We start from the raw sequence: 23,216 nt of genomic DNA, 5'->3' as shown, positions 1-23,216 counted from the left end.
CAGCAGCTATTTTGTTTCTAAGTAATTATAAAATGACACCCCACCCTATTATTTATAACATAAATTATGCCGCCATTCTTCTTCTGTTCTTCTGCACGCATTGGGTTTATTTTCATTTGCTGCTTTACATATTTTTTTCTTTATCAGTGGTTTTAAGGAACTTGGTCAAGATGTGCCTTGTTGTAATTTTATTTACATTTCTAATGTTTGACAAGGTTGAGTTTCTTGGATCTATGAATTTATACTTTATATTGATTTCAGGAAATATTTAACTATTATTTCTTCAAATATCTCCTTTCCAGAATCTCAGTTATACTTATCTAAGTTGCTTAATGGTTCCCCTCAGCTCACAGATGTTTTCATTTTTGATTGCACTATGTTTTTTGTCTTTGATTTCAGCAAATGTCTGTCATTATATCTTCAAGCTAGTATTCTTTCTTCTGAAGTTTCTAATCTGCTGTTAATCCCATCCAGTTAATTTTTCTTCTCAGACATTGTATTTCTCATCTATAGAATTTGATATTGCCTTTATATATATTTTCCACGTGTTTAGTCAACATGCTCAATCAGTCCTTCCTCTACTATCTTGAACATATAAAGTGCATTTAATATTTTTAGTGTTCTTATCTCCTTATTCTATTATCTTTGCCATTTCTCAGTTTGTTTCTATTAATTGATATTTTCTTAATTATGAGTTCATTGAATTTGTAATAACTGCTTCTTTGAATTTGTAATAATGTTTTATTGGACACCAGAATGTTTATTACTCTGAAGACATCTCTCCCTTTCAGTCTTCTCCAGTACTCTGACTCAGAGCTTCAAAAGTTTTCTTTTCCAGTAAGCTGGGGTTTCCATAGGGTTTGCCTCTCTCAGGAATCATAGTACTTGGGCTAGCTGACATGCAGTATCTCCATACCATTTTGAAATATATATTTGACCACTGTTTTAGTTACTCAGAAGATCAAATCTGGTCTCTGTTTTTCTAGCTTGACTAAAATCAAAAGTCGCTGAAATTCTTTAGATATTCCTGAAAAACAAAACCTTTTCCATTTCCAGAACAACTTTTCAATACATGTCCATTTATTAATGTAGGAGAAGTGCCCCTTTTGTTTATCTGTGACGAGAAGCACTTCTCTCATGTGTATCAACAGAGTAACTTTTTGTAGAAATTCAGTAACTGGGAATTTTTAAAGGAGAGCAGCGATCATATAAATGAAAGGAAGCTTGTGATTATGTTACGTCCCAGGATTTACTCATCATTAGAGGACATCTTCTCCAATGGCAGACATGTCTGTGTATTTTTGTCAGCAATACAAAACATTTCTATCAGTCTCTCTTTGTGGTTGCAACAACTTTGGAATTCAAAACATACAGAAAAATATATATCTATATCTGTATCATAGATATAGATATAGATACAGATATATAGTTTTTGTTTAAAAAATGCCAACTAGAAACAAAGTTTGGACAGTATGTCAACTGATACTTGTGAATAGGTTTTATAATTTTATTTACAAATGCACAGTTACCGCATTCCTATCTTTCTAGGTATCTTTTTCTAAGGAGAAGTAAAAATCAAGATTATACGTTTTATAAGTAAATATGCTAAAAAGTTGGAAAAGACATAAGATACTTCCTAAGGTTTGAAGGATGAAGTTTCGTTTTCTTCAGAATATGAAAAATAAACATGGGCAATCCCACAATATTGAAAAAATGCTTATTCAGCTGAACAAGGATAATTGTGGAAAGAAATCTAATGAAATAATTAATTTCATTCCATTAAGCCATGACAGTGTTCACAGACGCATATAGGAGAGAGTGAAATATCTCTCTCCTATATGGGTATCAAATTATGTCAGCTGAGTGTCAGCTCTGTCAGTATGTGTCAAGTGTATAATCAGCTCTAGTCCAGCAGGTTTTCATTTCCAGTTGATGAAAGCAGCTTGCTTGAAAAATGAAGCTTTACCATCAAAATTTGTTGTGTCCATAAGGAAGTAAAAAGTCTCGGAGGAAACATTGTTTTTGGTATTTGAAACACTAAAATATATTGCAGACACATGTACAAGTAGTTTTCCAATGACATTTTTGTGCAGAGAAAACCCCTCTTCCAGATGGGTCAGAAACACAGATATTAGCCAACATAAAAAGGAAGTGTCAGGTCTCAGCATTCCGTCGCTCTGTTCTGATGGTGCTTAGTAACCAGGGTTCTTAGTGAAAGACTTCACAAATCAAGGAAAATTGTTCATGCTATTAATAACATTCAGGGCAATCCTTCGAATGACTGATAATTTCATAATCAGTGCTGAAAACTTTTCTGCACAGAAGAATAACGTTGATCACTCAAAATTTTAAAAAGATTTTAATCGCTATTCAATGTTATAGAAATTTTAGTGAACTAATAAATAGCTTAATGTAATTTAAGTTGAAATAATTAAAATTTATGTAGCATATCATTCAGATCTACGTAAAAAGTTATATCAGCTTTTGAAGCTTCAAGGAAAATGAGGGATCAATCACATTAAAATGAAGGGAATTACGTGGTTTTCACAGACACATTATTTAAAAGCAAATTAAAAGGAATTTCAGTTTCTAGTTCTACAGTTTTACAAGGATATGCTTACATATATAGAGATTGATAATTATATTTTTATTTGGATATTATCAAAATTATGCAGTGTTGATTTTAAGTTTTTGATAACTTTATTATGTGAAATCAAGATATAAGATATTTTGGCATTCTTTATAGAAAGAATTGGAATAAAAGTGAATTTGAGGTGAAATAAAATTTAATTGGTCTGATTGCAAAAGATTTTATATTCAGGTAAGACAGAGAATTTTCAAAACTCCTTTGAACAGATTTATAAAGAAATATTAAATTTGGAAACATATGCAATGCAACATGATATTTAATCTCATTAATAAAATAATTTTCAAAATATTTCCCATTTTGCTATTTCTGTGCATCTAAGATTTTTTGTAGCACATGATACAATATTAATGTTGTGAAGATTGCATATTGTCTCTTTTTATAAACTTCTGAATTGTATGCTATTTTCCAGTTCAGTGCTGATAGTGCCCCCAGCGTGCTCCCATGCAAACTGTAGATAGCCTTTCATCCACTCCGCTTTTCTGTCAATCAATCCTCTGTTTCTGATCACGTGTCAAACACTATGGTCTCCAAGATATTTTTTAACTACTGAAAGCTGAATGTATATGTCAGTATATTGTAGGATTGCAAAGCAGAAGGAAGATTTTCTGTGCTAATCCATCATTTTCCCATTGTATACCATAGTAGTGAGAATTATTTTGTCACCGCACGTACACATAAGGTACATGTCATCTGCAAGAATATGTACCTTCTCCAACTTGACTGCTTGTTTTTTCTTTACATATAATTATGTATTAACCTTATACACTTCTCTTTCTTATGTACAAATAAATCATGTGTTTTATTACTTTTCCCAAGCAATTATTGTTACTCTAATGTCCACTTGTACATTTCCTCTTAAGCGTTCTTGTACTTTTTATACAGTGACTTTGTAAACCAGTCTCGTTCACTTATAAATTGATATATGCATCTGACAGTTTTGTGTGCAGTATAGTTATATTTAAGAATTTGCATGTTTATGGTACAAATTGTTTTTCTTTTTCATTTTGTACATCATGACAAAGTGTTCATTTTATATTTCTTAGTAAAAGATATGGGGAATTCTCATTAGCAATGGACTTTAATATTATAATATTAACAAAATTAGATGATAATGTAATTTGTAATGTAAAAGTCACATTAAAATTATTATTTTCTTATCAAAAGGGGTAACTGTACCTGTACTAGAGAATCCTGGACTAGAATTCTCATCTTACTGTCAGAAGATTACTATTAATATATTCTCTTCAAGTTACTACTTTACTGAAGGATACCCTAAGGAGAAACAAGGTGGGGGCTGCACTGGTCATATGTCTGCCTTCATCCATCTGCTGCCTATTTTTTGGGGGCAGTAGGATTCTGTTGGAGACTATTTTGTTATATCAACTGCTAGAGACGTAATGGGAAGAAACAGTTCCTGTCTTAGTCCACACACCAGCTAGCTTATGAAAAACAGAAATTTAGTTTTTATAGTTTTAGAGGCTGGAAGTCCACGGTCAAAATGCCAGCATGGTCAGGTGAGGGCCCTCTTCTGGGTCACCGTCTTCTCGCCTGTCCTTACCTGGCAGAAGGGCATGGGGTCTCTGGGGGGGACCCGTTCAGGAGGGCCCCACCGTGGCCCCACCCTCACACCGTAAGCACCTCCCACTCTTGCGCCCGGAGTGACTCACCCCCCCAGTGCCTCCCAGTGGCCTCACCTCCTAGACCATGACATTGGGCATTAGGATTTCAACATACGAATTTGGGGGGACACAGACATCCATAGCATAGCAGTTCCCATCAGTTTCTAACAACCCAAGGTCATGTTTCCGTAGTAAAATAACATGACAATTACTGAAAACAACTGACTGAAGCGAGTTTGCAGTTAGTGACACCTCTAAGGGGCGGTGGGGCCATGGGTGAGCTCAATCCCCTTACACAGTTCCCCTTCACTCTGGGTCCTTCAAAATTGAAGACCCATTTAATAACTGCATATGTCTTTAGGCTTTACTGCACCATTCTTCCTCCCCACTGGTCTTGTCCTTTTTTTAAGATATAAAAATGTATAAACACATAAATTGGCATTGATTACTTTCATTCTACGTCCTAAACTACTGTAAAAATAAAGGGAGGGAGAAAATGGCAAGTGTAAAGCCATCCATCACTGGTGATTTTAGTCCCTCTGTAGTTGTGGGAATAAATGTACGGAGGAGATGCCGAGATGTCCTGTGGTGTGAAAGGCTCTGGCCCGCCCAGGAAGCCAACCCACACTGCAGGCTGGGGGCTGCCTTACTCAGAGTCTCGGAGAACAAGGGGTCCGTACCAGAGCGGGCCGACAGACCTCCACAGACTGCCTTCACAGACTGCCTTCTTGGTCACTCTTTTGTCTCGGTCCTATCCCCACACGCCATGGCGGGTAACCTTCCAGAGGGCCGTCATCAGTATTCATCAGTTCAGTGGTGATCTATTTTATATCTGTGTTCTATGAATATTTCACCTTGTAGGGGAGAGTGAGTTGTGGTCCGTTCCTCACTAACACACACCTGAGAACACGCTGTACCCGGCCTCTCCATTGCCTTAACCAGCACTCAGGCTTCACCGATGATCGTAATAATAGTAGTCTTTTATATTTGATTCTCACAAGTGATAACGGTGATATTATTCCACTTTTATAGATAAAGAAACTGAGGCCCAGAAAGATCTAGTAACTTAGAAAGGTGGTCTTGGTCAGTATGTTAAGCCTGCTAATCTGGCTCTAGTATTTGCTCAAATTTTTATGCTGTTCTCCTTTCTAGTATATCTTCTTTAATCAGTGGAAAAACAATTGTTAGGGAACTTAATTAAGATTAGTGAGGAATTCTGAATTTTCCTACAAAGGTGTGTGTTGCTCTTACCATAAAAAATGTCAGTAGCACTGAACATTATTTTCCATTTTAGGCTCTTTCTCTAAACAGTGTCTACAGGGTTACAATTCTCTTGGCTTTTTTCTTGGTTTAGAGCACTCTTTCTCATCTTTCTTCTCCAATTCCCCCTTAGCAGTTGCTTCTTAAAAGCTGTCAGTCTTTTTTTTTTTTTTTTAATTGGAGAATATTGGGGAACAGTGTGTTTCTCCAGGGCCCGTCAGCTCCAAGTTGTTGTCCTTCAATCTAGTTGTGGAGGGCGCAGCTCAGCTCCAAGTCCAGCCGCCACTTTCAATCTTAGTTGCAGGGGGCACAGCCCACCATCCCATGTGGGAATTGAACCAGCAACCTTGTTCTTGAGAGCTGGTGTTCTAACCAACTGAGCCATCTGCCCGCCCAAAAGTTGTAAGTCTTCACTGAGGTTCTGTCCTTGGCATTTTCTTCCAAAATGACGTCCCCTAGTTTTACAACTTCATGTAGCGTTGATAAGCAATGACTCCCAAATATGTATCTCTGATTGATGCGTCTTGCCTTAGTTGAGGTGTGTCTGGCAGCTTGCTAGACGTGTAGAGCTCTGTGCCTTACAATCATCTCAGATTCAGTGTGCCTGAGCTGTTAGATAGTGTTTGTTTGCTGCACTAATGGCGGTGCAATCAGCCCAGGCTCCCATGGTGTAAACCCAGAATCCCCTGGCTGCCGGCACACCCAGAAGCTTAACAACATGAAGCTGATTCCTCCCTAGACTTTTCAGAGAAAAGAGGCCTTTATCTCACATCTAGCCTCCAGACCTGTAAGGTGACAGATTCCTGTTTTCACCCACCCCGGGTTTGCTACTTGGTTATGGCAATCCCAGGAATCTAATAGTCACTCTATCATGACTCTTACTTTTTATGCCAATTTCTCTTCTTCCTCCTCTATTCAATGACTCTTGTTTGTTTTGTTTGTTTGTTTGTGTGTGTTTTTTGGTTGTTTTTGTTTGTTTGTTTCAACTGTTTCCAAAGCTTCCCTTAATATTTCTGTCCCTTCCTTCCTTAACACACTGTCCTTGGCACATCTGTACCCCACGTTTCAACTGATACTAAGCTCTGTCCTGTTTCTTTGAACTTCCAGTTCTTTTTCAAACCTAAAACAAGTATGCCATTGTCACTCGAAGACAGCTGGCCCTATCTGATACCCACACCCCTCATTACTCAACTCTTCCATCTTTCTAGAATAGATGAAAAGGAATTGAAGAAGTCAGAGGACCTCAGACCTCAGCTTGGTCAGGACCCTACTTTAGAATCTTAAACAGCAGTGCTGCCTTTATGTTTTATTGTTACTTCTAAGTGTGGGTTTCCGGCTGGACTCGGGCAGTGGGAGGGTAGGTGCCAGCTCCTGCCACCTGGGAGGTCCTGGTCAGCGTCACACCTGTCCAGTCCTTGAGGACACCATTCCGCAGGTCTGAGCCTCTTGTCGCCTCTGCTCAGCGGCCAGAACCTTCATCCTTAGAGCTGCTGTGACTTATTTCAGAAGGCAGGAATCACATCTGAATGTTAGTGTTGAACGAGCCCTTTATTTGGAATCAGCTTCCCCTAAAGTTTTAGTATTAGATATACATATATCAATACCAGTTTTTTAACAGATGGAAAGCCAAACATACTTGTAAACTATTCAAGATCAAGACATAGAAAGAATGTATGTTTTAATGCACATAATAATGTATGTTATAATGTATCTTTAATTGTCCTCTAAGGTAATTTCAATAGTAGAAATTCTGGAAATTAGTGTTGTTGTTTCTTCCCTACAATTTTTTAAAGATTAAAAATAACACGCTTCTTGGAATAACAAAGTAAAGAATACCTAATTTAGTAAAATAGTTGTGACGGCGTTGACCATGCTATTGGACATATTTTGAAATCCAGTCTATCTTGTTATATTTACAATTATTTTGGAAAAATAACTGCATAGAGTATATTAAGGTATGTTAGTTTATCCTTTTTTTATTACACTGGCTCAGCTTGACTGCTGTTAACACAAAAGACTACCTGTACGAGATTGATTCGGAAAAGGAGTGGGGGAAGCGGGAATAGGATTAGCACCTTTTGGGGGTGCTGAGTCCAGTCACCCATGGAATCTGTGGCTCGCAATGACAGTTTACTGACAGTGAAGTCATTTGGATTCATCTGTGCTTTGGAAGAAACTGCAAAATCATGATTACAGCCTTTTATCTCAGAACTTAACCTCCTTTGTGACGGAGAACCTCTCTATCTTTTCAGTAATGCTCATTCCCCCATCACAGTGCTAAATAAACAGAACACAAATGACCAGATGACAGAGTATGAATGTCTTAGGATGTGTGGCAATTTGAAAGTGCCTACTTACAGCAAGACCGTCTTCCTGAAAAAGTGTACAAGATGACCTCCACAAATATGTGTGGTCATAAACCACACACACACAGGTTTGCACGCATGGACGCACACACCCTCACACACACATGCAAATACACGGCCAGGTCCATAAGGTCAAACACAATTATCTGTAGCTGACATTGGTTTTGAAGTGGTCATCACAGCTGGCGAGTACATGAGAGGCAGGTATTAATAATGGCGCCGGATGCCTCCTGGGACATTGTGCAATGTCGGTGCTGTATGTATTATAGGAACTTTGTTTGGTAACTGCATAAGCATCGCTGGGAACGTGAATCAATTTTTAAAGTGACTTAATTTGCAATCATGTTCAAAGCCATGTATGCACAGAACAATACTATGCAGAGCCAGCATAGTCTTTGAAAAATGTGCAGTAATAGGAAGTGCTCAAAGGAGAAAGTCTGAAATACAAGGATGTTTAAATCAATGTCACACCATGTCACTAGGCAAAATTTCCTTTTCAGCATAAATCTACAAAGAGGGCAAATGTTTTAAAGAGCAGGTCACTGTGCTCCTAGTAAACGAGGCAAAGAAGACAAATTGTAGGAAATTGTCTGCAATGTTACTTTTATGTAACATGCTGAAACATTCGTGTGAAAACCTGTGTCTTCAGCACTTTCTTCTCTGCCTCACTGCAGGTGTACGTCCATCCATGTCCTCAGAGGGTCACTCAGTTCCTCGCCTCTGTCCTCTGAGCCCTCAGCCCCGGAGCCACCTTGGTAAATGCAGAACTTGGTAAGCTTTCACAAGACCCTTCAAAGCCACATTCTTCCCTTAAAGCCCCCACGTAAAATTACCGTTACCGTAATGTTTAAAGTCACATTACCTTATGGGTATAAATCCCTTTAATAAATGGACCAAAGCACTCATTAAACAATTACAGTGATACATGTTCTGGAAAAGAACAATCTTAAGTAAGATTCCTCCACGCCTTTCTGCTCACTCCTGACGTGGGCCCGTCCCTGTGTTTCCTCCAGCGCTGAGCACGGGATTGGAATTTTGATAAAAGCGGTGGGTAGACATTCACATCGTGAGCACAGCTCAGGAATGTGTCCCTCAGACAGACAGCAGTTGGGGTCATACCCTAAGCAGCCAGAATGCTGTTTATCGGATAAACCAATACAGAGTGGCATCTATGTACATAAGTACCGAAATTAGGCCAGATCTCTAGGGTAGAACTTCAGACACTGAGGGGAGGCAGTGCCGGACATTTTTTGAGTACTAAGAGCTTTCACAGTATGTGTGGGAAAACCTACTCCAATTGTACACAGGCCAGTGCATTGTGAAACACACATGTGTATTGGGGTGCCTTGGGGTACTGGCCTCTATGTAGAGCAGGACATGAGTGAGTAGCGTGCTCTTTATATTCTGGCTTCCAAAATTATTATTTAGTATGTCATCATTGATTACATTTGCCCTTGTTCCTAAAATTAGTGATTGTATGTAGAATGTAGATATTGGAATGCATAATTACCACTGAAATTATTAACATATGATTTTTTAACACTTAACATATGAGAGGAGTAAAATGTAACCGAAAATATCCTACTTTGAATTATGGGTAGGAGTCTCAAAGATGAAGGGAAAGCAGTTCTGGGAAGAAATAGAAAAAGCAAGTCATAAAGGATTTGATGCACACAGGTTTGCATGATTTATACCAGAACATTCCAACAGGAAAATCCTTGGGCTGGTCAAGATAAACCCCTGCATTGTAATAGTTGCACCATGGTTTGTGTTCAGAGGCCTTTTGGCACCCTTCTTTTAAAATCATAGTGGTAGGTTCTTTAGGTGACCTCAAATTATATCTGAGGACACAAAGTCTGAATAGAGTGTCTAACTCCAAATTCCTAGGTCCCTCAACTGGAGGGCCAGTCTTCTGAGGTTTAATCGAACAAATCAAAAACTAAGCACATTTTTTGATTCCTTGCCACTCCAGAAACACTGGTTTCTGCTCGTTGCATACACCAGGCAATCTGCCCCCCAGAGCCTTCTCTGCTCCCTTTGGCTGAGATGAGCTCCATCTCACCAGGCCCTCTGTGTCTACAGGTCCACTCCGTGAGACCCTCTGCTCTCAGTTCACCAATCCCTTGCTTAAAATAGTGCCTGAGAACTAGTACCTGGTGACAGAGTGTAAGTATCTGCATAACATCCAGATAACAGGATAGAGTCCCTTGTGCTCTGTCCCAGTTTATGTGGCCTTTCCCATATTTGGCAGAGCCCATATCTTGCAATATTTTTCTCCCTTTTAGCTTTTTTTTTTTTTTCAGTAAAATGTCCATAGATCAAATGTCCTGACATTGCAAATCTCTGCCATTTCTGGCAATGCCTGTCCTGTTACAACCTAAACCTCTGTACCTTAGTTCTAATGTTCCCCAGATTTAACTGGACTGTGAATACCAATCAGATTACAATGATATAAATTAAAGGGGGAAAAAGGAGTATCAAGGAACTATTACATTATACTCACCGTGCAAAGTTAGAGATGAAAGAGGCTCATGATAACAATGTAGGCAGATGAAAAATTTTAAGCGAGGAACGATATGTCATTATGCCTTTAATAAACATTAATCTGATAGCAGAAATTCAATATTTGAAAAGTCCTGAGAGAGAAAATCCTAGAGATGTCATGAATTAAAACAAGATTAATGGATTAAGGAAAGAACAAAAGCCACAGATACGTAAGAGGGAAAGGCAGACCTGGTGATTCACGGAGTATGACACAAGTAGGAGAGTCTCATTGACCCTGAATAATGACTTGAGAAAAGGTGAGCTATGGGATACAGATGGAGGGAAAATGGTGGCTAGGTTGTTCCATTATTTTTGGACTGGGTTAAATTTTCGAATTAATAGTACACTGAAAATGCAGGTCAGAAACTCAGCAGCAAAGTCTGGGCTAAAGCTATTGATTTGGGAGCACCAGTGTTGAAATGGGAAATACAGACATGGTGTCTCGAATGAAAAGGAAGAAGACAGGGCCGTGAACATTGTGCAGGAATTGAAAAGTAAATAAGAGAAGAAAGTGAGAATCTTCAATATGAACTGATTTTTCAAGATGTTTGACTGGTGAGGGGGACAGAAAGATTGTCAAATGAAAATAGAAATATATGGTTCATGGGGAAGGATATAGTAAGTGAACTTACACTGATTTTACAAATTTTATATTTTACACCACAGATGTTTCGTACATTTTGTTTTTAAGTGAAAAATGTATCTGGCTATTTTATTGCTGACTGTATAATTTATCAATTACTCAGGTTAAATTTTACACTTTCATGATATCGCTCAGTGCACAAATATTTATGACCATGATATCTTTCTTATTTTTTGCCACTTTCCCAAAATACTTTTTACTATTTGAATATGTTTGCTAAGAGCGTACTCTATGAGGTATTAGTGTTAAACTCTCGTTTTCTATTCCTTTTTTCCCTTTATTGCTTCATTTCTTTTGCGCTTTGTATATACAGGTTGGCTATGTCGTCTTTGCTCTTCTTTCCTCATGGTTAAGTTCATGAGATCACCTAACTAACATTGTTTTTCTTACTTTATCACATACTAATCAAACTCGTTTAGAAAAAGCACTCCATGTGGGTTTCAGTTAACTGTACAGAGAGGAAATTATTATTGTAGACTGGACCCTAAATTATGATAACCCCTTTAAAAATTAATGGTGATTACTACAAAAAAAGATGAGATGTATATATAATTCATAACTAATGTATCACTTCCTTTCCTCCTTGCAAAGAATTACATTTAACAAAACAAACATACATTATAGGCTAGTCAGTAGCCCTTTATCATATGAATCATTATAGTTTTACTTTAGGAGTGGGATCTAATGTCTCATTTTGGATGTTTCCCAGATAGAACGTGAAATATATCATCACTTTCCAATGACTCCAATTAAAATGTCTCCAAAGAATTGGAATGTCAAAGTCAATAAAACTGGAAAATATATCTACTTTATACTGTGAAAATAGTAGAGTATTATTCTGTGATATTATTCTTTTGTTTTCCTATTAATTAAACTCTGATTGATACAACTTTGGAAGTTCCATTTCACACCAGTCTTGAAATATTGTATTGAAATTATTTATGCTGACAGAGTAGCTCTTCAAATAACATGGAGTTTCCGTATTTCATACATGCCATCCACCAGGTTTTGATGTGTTGTCTTCCTGTTTCCCCCTTCATCTAGCCTATGTAAGCATTTACCTGTGAATCCTGTGATCTAAATGGAATTATCTCAACAATACTTTTACTTCATTTCAAATCATGTTTCAATCAGCAACAGCCATCAACATGCAGCCCCTATGATTGTTATGTATCATTTCTGTGAATATTTGTGCAATTTGAGCAGGTTTATGATTGGAGAGCCTGAATGCTTTCAGCAGTTCACCTTTACCCAGCTTCATACAGATACAGGATTTGTGGTAATGGGCACATTTTCACAAGGAGAATCGCAGGTCTACTATGTTATAAAGAACAATTATACAGAATGATAGCAAACCCAGTATGTTAACCTAGGTCGCAACAGTTAGAGCAGCCATTGTAAATTAAGTGCCAATACTCACTGCTGTATTTGTGTAATCAGTTACTGATGGAATCAAAGAGTAGATGACTCAATACAATTCTACTCATAAGAAATTTGAGTATGTGTGATTAAGCATTTAGCTACCCCAAATACGAAAATATTGTGGAGATTTCTACAGTCGGTTATAATTTAATAACTATACAAGTTTACTACTTATGAAAGACTAATACAATGACCCAGTGAGTTTATTTTCTATAATGCCTTCTTTGAAAAATGTTTCACATCACATTTCTTCCCCAGTCATTTTGGAGCCCTTGTTCTCTGCTTGCTCGTCGATTTGGGTAATCTAGTATGGATGAAGCAATATTAGTACATCACTGTGTCAGATGCAGGCGGCTGACACGCACACAGTGAATTGCGTTCTTGGATTCTGAAGTCTGAAGGTTAGCTTCAAGTTCATTTTCAAGTGAGGAAACAGGCTAAGACGTGTGAAATGGTAGCCCAATGAGGAAATTAATCCCGTAAGATAAAAAGCTTAAGTCTTCAGAGGTCCAACATAGTATACCAAATATAGTTCTTAATCTGGAAGGCAGGGATTTATAGGAACTGAATAGTAAACCGAATTTGTATTAATTAGTTTCAGGTGTACAAAACAGTGTAATAAACATTTCACCCCTCCCAAAGTGATAACCACCCCCAGGCTACTACCCCTCTGACATCGTGTATAGCTGTTACATTTCCACTGACTCTATTCCCTAAGCTGTACTTCACTTCTTGCAAGACTATATATATATATATGGATATATATTTTCAATTCTAGTTGACATTCAGTATTGTTCAGCTTCAGCTTCAGGTGTACAGTGCAGTGACCAGGCGTCTACGCCGTCCCTGAGGTTGTCTCCCTAATAAGACAATGCCCATCGGATACCCTACAAAATCTTCACAACATTATTGACTGTGAGAGGATGAGGAAGAACAAATCGATGATTGCAGCATTGCCACGGGGATACGAAAGACAATTTGAACAGAAAATTTATGGGAAATACTGAGCATTGAAATGTTTTGCCCAGCAGACCTACTGATGTCACATGCAAAGGTTGTCTCTGCACATTTTTCTGAACAAAGGAAAACTTTCATTTCAGTTTCAAAAGAGATGTGAGGGTGGCGAGTTTATGTTGAGGCTTGGGGAAGCCCCCAGGAAGACTGGCTGAGACAGAGCGCTACAGGGTGGGACAGAAGCCTCCCTGAAGGGCTGGCCCGCGCCCCGCCCCGGAGCAGGGTCCTGTGTGCCCCGTGTGCTGTCCGGGCTGCCGCTGCCATCTCAGGGAGCCAGCCCACAGCCACAGTGGTGGAGGGTCCTGACCAGCAGCGGGAGTCCGGGGTTGTGAGGCTGATGACAGCAGAGTGACACAAGTGGTCAGCAGCTGATGCTCTGCTAATAGGGGTTTTGGTTTGGAAGTGAGTCACAATCTGCTGACATTTCAGTTTTAAAACCCACAAAGTAACTGAAGGAAATAATAAATTATTTCACAGATTTATTTTCATCTGGTGGAGTTAACTGCAATGAGAATATCACTTACAAGTCACATTGGGGAAAAAAATCCACATCCAATTTAGTGAAGTTGCAACAGAGCCACTACTAGTTAAGGATATCAAAGAAATTATAAAATATTTAGTCCAATATGGAAAATTTTGTGGACAGGAATACCATACCTTGTAAAAAACAGAAGAATTTCCGAAAGCTATTTGAATTGTCTACTAAAGTAGATTATTTCAGTTCATCTTTAGCAGCTTTCATAAGTTAATTTACTTCTGTGGAAATATCATTTTGATTTAAATGGTCAAATTTTTAGAATGAGAGTCAGCATATGGGTTGTATATTTAGCAATAAAGATGGAAAGTTATAACTTAGATGTCTCAGAAGCATGAAAAAGAAAGAAAACACTAGATAAAACAGGATGTATTCTTGGATTTACCCAAGAATAAGAGAAAGAAGAAGAAAACCGTTTGTGAGTCGCTAGGAGCCCTCAACAGGAGAGGCACAGGAATGGGGAGTGCTGGTCTCGGTAGGTGATGTTTCGTGTCTCTGAAAGCCAGTGCTCAGGGCACTGACAGGGCTGCTGAGTACGGACACGTGGCAGAGACGGACAGCTTGAGATAAGGCTTTGGAGCTGACCGTGAACTGAAGCATAAACTGAAAGTGGGCAACTCGTGCTGCAGACACAGGGAAAGGGATCAAAATACAAATTGGTAACAGTTGGGTAGAAACTGCTCTTTCAGAAAAAAAAAAAGGTTGTCTTTTTGAGAACACAATTTCAGACTTTTATTACTGTCAACTAAACAACAAATCTGGACTTTCTTCAACAAGACTGTTGTAACAGAAGGAATAATCTGAACACAAGATCTGGAAATGTGTCTATATTACACAGGAAGGGCTCTCCTTGGACAGGGCAGCATGGGCAGGGCTGGCGGGAGCCTGGGGGCAGCGGGGCGAGGAGATGGAGGTGACCAGGTGCCCGACCAGGGTGCAAGGCTGGGCCTGGGAGGAGGTGCTCTACATCTTAGTGATGCTTTAACTGAGGACTGAGCTCAAGTTCAGGGGCCTGTGAGGAGCCAAGAGCTGGACAAAAGCTGGATCATGTCGAGTCACGGGCCGTAATGGGTCCATGTGAGTGTGTGATCTTTGATACCGCCTGTGTGTGTGTAGGTGGGTAGGTAGGTATGCAGGGCGGCAGAATTAAGCTACACGCAGAGGACGACTTCTCAACATTTTATTTCTAAAGAAGCCAATGTATGCAAGTTCCATACACAAGGTAGCTTCCAAACATCATCTTGAAGCTTGTGTGATTTTCACTTTCTTCTGTCTTTTGATGAAGTAAACGGTTTCCAGCAAAGGCAGGCCTGCTGCTTCCTGCCCCGCGGCCATGGATTACGGTGCCACTGCAAACCTCCTTCCAGCCCCTTGGTCATCGTTTCCCGCGTGTTTGATCATCCAGCTGTGCACTTAGTCAGCTTCCTGCCTGCTTGTCAGAAAGCCCAAAATGACTCTCAGTGCAGGGGGTGCAGGAGGCCAAGTGTCATCTGCACCCCAAGGGAGGGTTTGGGGTGCCTGGCCCCTCCATTCACAGGTCAGGCGTTACCCTGCATGGTTACCCTCTCTTAGTTAGGAGGGCCTGAGGCCACAACACAGTGACAGGCTGCTCTACTTTGTACCCTGAGTGCGAGCAGCAGGTAGTCTGCATATTGTGCTTTTAAAGATTTAACGATTAGGACTGAGGTTCAGTCTGAGGGAGAGATGGATGGATTTGAGTGTTTCGGTGAACTCTCGCTTCAGGCTAGGAATAAAAACCTTACTTCTCAAGTCTGACGTTATTACTTTTCATTTGTTTTTATTGATTAGCTGTCAGCGGTAAGATCTTGCCTCAAAACGAGACAGGTGCTGGTGGCCATTTTTCCTTTTTAAAAAGCTTTTGTAGGAGCAACTTACAGTAAATAGAAACACAGGACATAGAAGTGAAAACAAATACTCATGCCAATTTGGACATAGTAGTTAGATATAAAATATTAAAATATTAGAATTTATTGACAGGAAGATAATTTTAAGGGAAAATAACGAAACGTGCTTTTCATGGGTAACCCACATATTTTATCTTATTTAAGTGCATAATATATATTAAATGAAAATATATTATGAGATATATGTTTTTTAGAAAACCTTTCTACCATCTCCCCTTCATAGCTTGACTTTCTTAGGGAAGCAGGAGCAAGGCCTAACAGACTTTTGTTACTGTTACTAACAGACACATTTGTAATCAACCTCTAGACTAACATCGTGAAAAAAAGACACATAATGACAATGTCCAGAAAGAGGAAAGCAGGGAAGTTTTCTTTTATCTAAATAATCAGGCAAGTAAAAATAAAATGAATATGTAAATTAAGATATATCTGTATCTATCTATATCTATATATGTAAGTATAATTAAAAGTAAACAAATGTTACACGAAATGGGAAAATGTAAAGGGTTAATATTTTTTTTACAATAACGTATTTTTTGAAGCATTTAAATACAAAATGAAAGTGCCCTGCACAAGGTCCCATGGTGCTGTGCATGCCCGAGGTCTCGCTGACAGGCGGGGTGGAGCCGGTTCTCTGTACTGGCCTTCAGTGTGTTGTGCTGTGTTTATCCACACAACAGTGTGGCACACAGAGTCCCCCACTGTGCAGGGCTGCGGAAATGTCCTGGAACTCAGTGATTCTGAACCTGAGGACTACTTCTCCATGGGGACTCACGTGGCAAGCCCTGGCATGTCGGGGCTTACTCTGCTACTGGGAGTTCACCAAATTACTATTCACATGGGATACGACCTTTACGAAAGCATAAGAAGCCTAAATGCACCAATCAGAGGCTTACTAGTGTATACACAATCAGCGAAACCCAGCAGTTTTCTAGAACAGCGACCAAAAAAAGATTTTATTCAGGGAAGAATGTTTAATCGTTGCCAACACAAAATGGTTTTTAAAAATATAGCAGGCTATGTTGAAATCACTTGATTGTTATTTATGAATTTTCTACAGATGATGCACCTCCTTTGTCCCTGCAGTCTGGAAAAGCCACGCTCACCAGCCTGCTGTCAGTCCACCATGGAAGGAAGACTGGTAAGTACTTCGCACAGCGTGCAACATGACGTTTACATTTCAAAACACTTGTTGACATGGAGGTTACACTAAGTAGAACCTTCTACATGGTGTTTGGCAGAAAGACTTGCTATGAGAAGGGATTTATTATTAAGGTACTATCGTAGCTCCCAGAACTGCGATGAAATGCTCAAGACTCAAGATTGTCCCAGGTGACTCAGGCTCTGGAACAAGGAGTTGAGGTACTTGTGCTGCTTTCCTTTTTCTCTTCCGTATCCTGGGTGGCAGCCCATGGAGGATCTTACCTGGAACTGTCGTCGTCGCAATTTTGCTGTGTCGACAGAACCGCTGCCTTTGGGGTGACGTCTGTAACTTCTGATGGAGAAATGGGGGGTCTGTTCCTTACCACTGCTCCTCAGAAGCCCCTAGGAAAGAGCTGGATTGGTCCAGCTGACTCTGAGCACACCTTTCATCATGACTATGAGCAGCTTTAGACGATGGAAGGGAAGATTTTTGCTTGACTATGCATTTTTGTATGATAATGCATTATAGTTTACGTATGTGTGTCTGTGTTCCCCAGTTGCCATGGAAATCTTGACAGTGCTGGAGGATGAGGGTTAGTTTAGGTTCACAAAAGTCCAGTAGAACTCTAAGATTAATTGGAATTAGGATATTCTTGGACAGTAACTAAGAGTAAAATATTAGGGTGGAGAGGAAAGTTGTCAGATGCTATATTATACATCTGTTTAACTGCATTAAACAAATGAAAACTGGTGAAAGGCTATTTAGATACATATATATTTAGGCCTCAGCACTCAGACCAAGACAGATGTGTTGGGTGTTGTTAATATGGGCAATGAGGTGTGCAGGTCTCAGGAGATACTTCCTGTTGTTGAGGTATTGGGGGAGATAAGGAACATATTAAATTCTCTAGCAATATTAAGTTGTATCTGATTGATTTAAAATGAGTATCACCATCAATTGGTATGTTACGTTATGTTATGTTACGTTACATTACGTTACGTTATGTTATGTTATGTTATATATAAACATGTCAAGGAAGACAATTCCCGGTATACTAAGGTGCTCACCTGCGTGAAGGTGAGTTCTTTGAGCAAGGAAACAATCACTGGTCGGTATTTGGAGCTGGGTGCAGAATGAGATAAGGAACACTTCCCTCCCTGGACAAAGACGTGGAAACCAGATGAACTTGAGGGGACTGCTATCATGGGAACAACTTATTTACATTGGGAAATAGCAGGAAGAAATGGAAAATTGTGATGCAGCCAAATTGAAGAGATGTGTGTGTGACAATACAAAGCTAATAAGTATTTTTAACAGAACAATCAAATGATGAAAGCAGGTTGGTTTGACAGAAGAGTGCAGGGCTGTTGGGAGTATAAGAAAATAAGGAACTGGAAGCGAGGAAGGCTGCGCTGGCGGCCATCTATGCAGAGTGTTGAGAGCGTGGATGAGGCGGGAGCTGGGAGAAGAGGAGGCAGAGCCATTGGCAGGACAAGGTCAGTGACAGCTAATGATGACGCAAGGGGACAATAAGCGCATATGTCTGAGGCTTTGCTTCTTCAGTCTCTACCCTCTATAAGGAACCTTTTTGAATCTCACCCAGCTATCACAGGTTTCATGTCTGGGAAAGTCTAATTGCAAGGAAAGATGAGAAAATTACTGTAGCTTGACATTGCCAGGCTGGATATAATTGGAATTCCGTTCCTAAGGGAGAAAGGAAACATGGATAAACATGGATACAAAAAGGCAATATTACATCCCTGTAAAGCTATGACCAGCAGTCTCTGTTTTTAAATTGGTAGGGCACAAAATTTTAAGTGTTTATTTCCTAAATAAATAACACTGAAAGTAAATTTAGTTTCCAATTTGTAGTTAAGGACCCAAGCAATTCTGACTTTACTTGAAATAGCCTGAAAAAAAGTTTGAATTTAACCAAGCGTGTTTTTTATACTATCTCTACTTCATCATATATTTAATAAGAACATAAATGTGTACAAGATTGTCTGATGGTTCATATTTTGAGCAAATATAGATGGTATAACATTAAAAAGTCATATGCATGCCTGTATCAGGATCAGGTCATGCACTTTGAAATGTTCAGAGAATAAACAAACCTCCTGGGATGGCAGAGTATTCCAGATATATCACCTTATGTATAAATCCGTAAATTAGGGAAGTCTACGACAAGACTTATGCAGAAGGCAGTGAAGACTTTTCTCTTACGTGAGATATGGTAGACCCCTTTCGCAAACGTGAATTAATGCAAATGACTGATTGCATTCTGTACAAGAGCACGGACATAAAGAGTAGTGATGTACTAGGTGGTCGCTACTGCAGTGCTGTGCTTGTGCTGGGACGTGGTCGTCCTCTGAGTAGAGATCCCTCGTTCATTCTCTGAGAGACCCAGCTTTTGTGCTTCTGTGGCATGTGGCTGCCTGCCTGAGTGTCGTCAAGCCTGCCGACTGTGCATGCGCCCCGCTCCTGGTCACTGCGGCCACATGCCCAGCTCAGTTTAGAATCATGACAGGGCACTTGGCACTCGGAGGCAGTAAGGCAGAGGACGGAAGCTCACCAGGGCACCAGGTGGTACGAATGGGCACATGCGCTGGGCTTAGGAGAATGGCAGACATCAAGGGAAATGGCCAAAGTCATGTTTTAGCCTTAACAGCACATCTAAAAGAAACTTGAGCAAAATTATCTGTTGAGATATTTGACCTAGACTGGAGGAAAAACATTGGGAAATAAAATAAGTAAAGTTGTACTTAGAGTGTGAAATTAAATGAACGACTTGAACCTCTATTGCCTTTATCAGAAATCCTATTTCACAACGACCCGGGAAAGTGGCAGTCGCTGAGTTTAAAAGTGAATCTATTGCCTCAAAAAACAAACAAACAAACAAAAAACCTACTGTAAAAATAAAGACAGGTACTGCATAATGGTATTTATTTTAAGTATACATAGAATAAAGAGAGGCTTTATTCATTAGTCTGTTTGCTTCTATTCTCAAAAAACAACAGGTTTGTTTCGTTGCTTCAGTTCCAATCAGGGAAGTTGGGTTTCCATTGTTTCATTCAACTCATTTGCAAGAAAAGGAAGGTGCACAGTTCTCAAGAGTTCCGTTATGACAGACACACTGAGCTCCTCACCACAGACCCACGGAGCCAGTATTTCTGAGGATGGTTTCCCTGTCGCGTTCCCCAGGGGAGTCTGAGCATGCTAGCTTTCGAAAGCACTGGGTTATACACTAATACAGATGTTACCCTGGAGACTTCTGGGCTCAGGGCGAGAGGGGGATGGAAGAGAGTGGAGAGGCCGAGAGTCATGCTGATGTAAGAGGTGCGTGTTCATGATTGTGTGCTTTTAATGTTTACTGTGTTCTAATACATGTTGTATGTGTCTATGTAATAGGCGTTCCTGTGTCTGTCTACATGCACAGACAAAATCAATCAAAATATCACATAGAAGGAAATTTGAAACATGCCTTACAAATGAAATCATTTCTAGTTAATCAAACATATTTATTTGTCCAGTTAATAATATTCCTTAGACTTAGCAATTGCTCATGTACCATATTCTGTTTACATTGTGCCTTGTTGTAAGCTAATGAAAACAGTATTACCATCTGATGTATCTTCTGTCATCTTCCCGAACACCGTGTTTTACATTTAGGATTCTAAGTATGTAGGTTGTAAACACAGTGGCCCATACCTGTGAGAACACATACTCAGAAGTAAGAAAAGAGATAAGGAATATATCCTAACTTGTATGTTGGATGATACTTAAATATGAAGTACCATGTGGTCTTGTGTGAATACAATTCATCCAATGCTATTTTTTTCAGTTTCTGTGAGCAAGACATAACTCTGAAAATTCAAGACTATTTACAACCACTCTCTGTGGTCTAGCTGAGTTTCTTGGAGTAATAGCAGTTAGGATAACTTGTCTGTCTTGAGGATAAGGAAGGCATGAGTAGGTCGACCTAACCAGCACGTGAGCAGATATAAAAAGGCATCTGTGACAATTATGGCAGAAGTCATCTAACGTAGAAACACATCTCCTCAGTGTTGGCTGCAGATGTGGGGCCAGAATCTGCTTCTCCTGACTCATTTTGATTCTATCTGTTTTTCCCCCCACACTGCCTTCACACAGACCCCCTGCCATTCACTCAGCAACTCGTTCATCAGGCAGATGAAACGCCGCCCCCACCCCAAGTGGCTGTCGGTGTGTGTAATGTAGCACCCGACGTGGCTCAGTTGGCCAGATGTCATGTATGGCGAGTAGTATAGAAAATCCACTAGGTTCTTTAACTGGAGCAACGGTAGTGAAACAGTGAAAAGCTGGAGTTACACCGACTTTTGTGTTGAATAACAGAAACAAGCGTGATGCAGAGCATGATCATACGGGAAACCAGGAGTAAGCGCAGGGCAGCTCTGTGTCAAGTAATAAGACACTATAGTTGTGCTCACACAGCCATGTGGCCCCCTCAGTTGTACCCAAACATGAATTTTCTAACTTTCATCGGAATTTGCCCTTATAAGAAGAAAAAACAGTGTCCTTTGAAGTTCTGCTTGCGGTATGACAAAAGGAGGAGCTTCAGCGACGCACTCTCTGGTGAAACTTGTTAAAATGGTTTAAAAACACAAACCGAAACAACTGGTTAAGGTCTGTGGAAATGTCCCACGGGCATAGAACAGGGAAGAAACATCGTTCAAGAAGACACAAAAATTTTTAACAATGGAAAGTCTGTGGCATTCGAAGCACAACCCACTCCTTCGTCTCTGCTCTGAGATCGTCATGACAGAACCTCTAATCTGCAGGCCAGAACTCAGGGCTGTCTCCTACCCTGGCTCCTGGGAGCAGGGCTGTGACATGTGCCCAGTGGGGACGAATGTCACATTTCTCCTCATTTCCAGCTGCCTGCAGGAGCAGCTGGTTCTGAGTGAGTGAGACCAATAGGGGTGTGTGTGAGTGTGTGTGTGATGTATGTGTGTGCATGTATGTGAGTGTGTTTGTATGTGAGAGCGTGTATGTGTGTGTGTGTTTGGGGGTGTTGTCCTTCCTTCTGCCCAGCCTGCATTCCTAGAATAGAAACTCAGCCTCAGGCCCCACCCACTGAGAACCTGCGGACTTGGCCCTGTCCTGGCCCTCGGCTGAGGTTCCACACCCACAGGGGCGAGTTCCAAAGACCTGAGCACAGATCCCAGAGCACACAGGCCACTCGGGGGAGGGGGGTTGCCCCCGCTCCGGGGCTGCGGTCTGAGACTCTGCTGGAGGGGAAAGCTGTGAAGCAGAGAGCTCCAAGCTCTGCACGGACTGCAACAGAAGAAAAGCTGACTTATTTTCAACAGAATGTGGGGAAGTTCAAGCCACTTAAAATCTGCTGTTGAGCTCATCTAATGAATTTTTCATTTCAGTTCTTTAGTAACCATTATAAACATGTTAAAGGAAACCACACAACAAGAAGTAAAGGAAGAGGTGATAAAAATGTTGCATCAAATAGAGAACATTGATAAAGGTAAGTTATTTTGAGATAAACTGAAATGAAATAAACAATGAAAATGAAAACTTCACTGCATTCGTTCAACATTGGATTTTAAATGGTGGGGGAAAGTCTGCTGACCTGCAGATAGATCAGTTTACATGTGCAAAGTGAGGAACAGAGAAGATGAAGAAAAATGAACACAGCCTGAGAGAAATGCCAGAACCACTGAGCACGACACACACGTGATGTGAATGCCAGCATGAGAGGAAAGTATGCCAAGAAGTAATGTCCGAAAATTTCCCAGATGATGAAAACTGTTAATCTACACATCCAGTCAACTCACCAGAAGCAAAGTAGGATAAACACAAAATGATCCACAGACACGTGACAGTAAAATGCTGACAGCCAAGACAAGGGGAAATCTGAAAATAGCAAAAGAAAAAGAGAAAAGTGAGTTTATAACTAACTCATAAATATTACCTGTGCGTCAGGAAAGATGGAGTCCAGTGCATTAATGCTTCACCGTTATTCTCCAGACCAAAAAGCATTTGAAACAGGAAGCATAAGAACTATCATAAAATTAGATTGTTTAAGAGGAAATTTATGGATAGG

This window comes from Rhinolophus hipposideros (assembly GCF_964194185.1).
Source record: "Rhinolophus hipposideros genome assembly, chromosome: 16".
In the NCBI taxonomy this organism is placed as follows: domain Eukaryota; kingdom Metazoa; phylum Chordata; class Mammalia; order Chiroptera; family Rhinolophidae; genus Rhinolophus; species Rhinolophus hipposideros.
Note: the sequence above shows the minus strand (reverse complement) of the source record.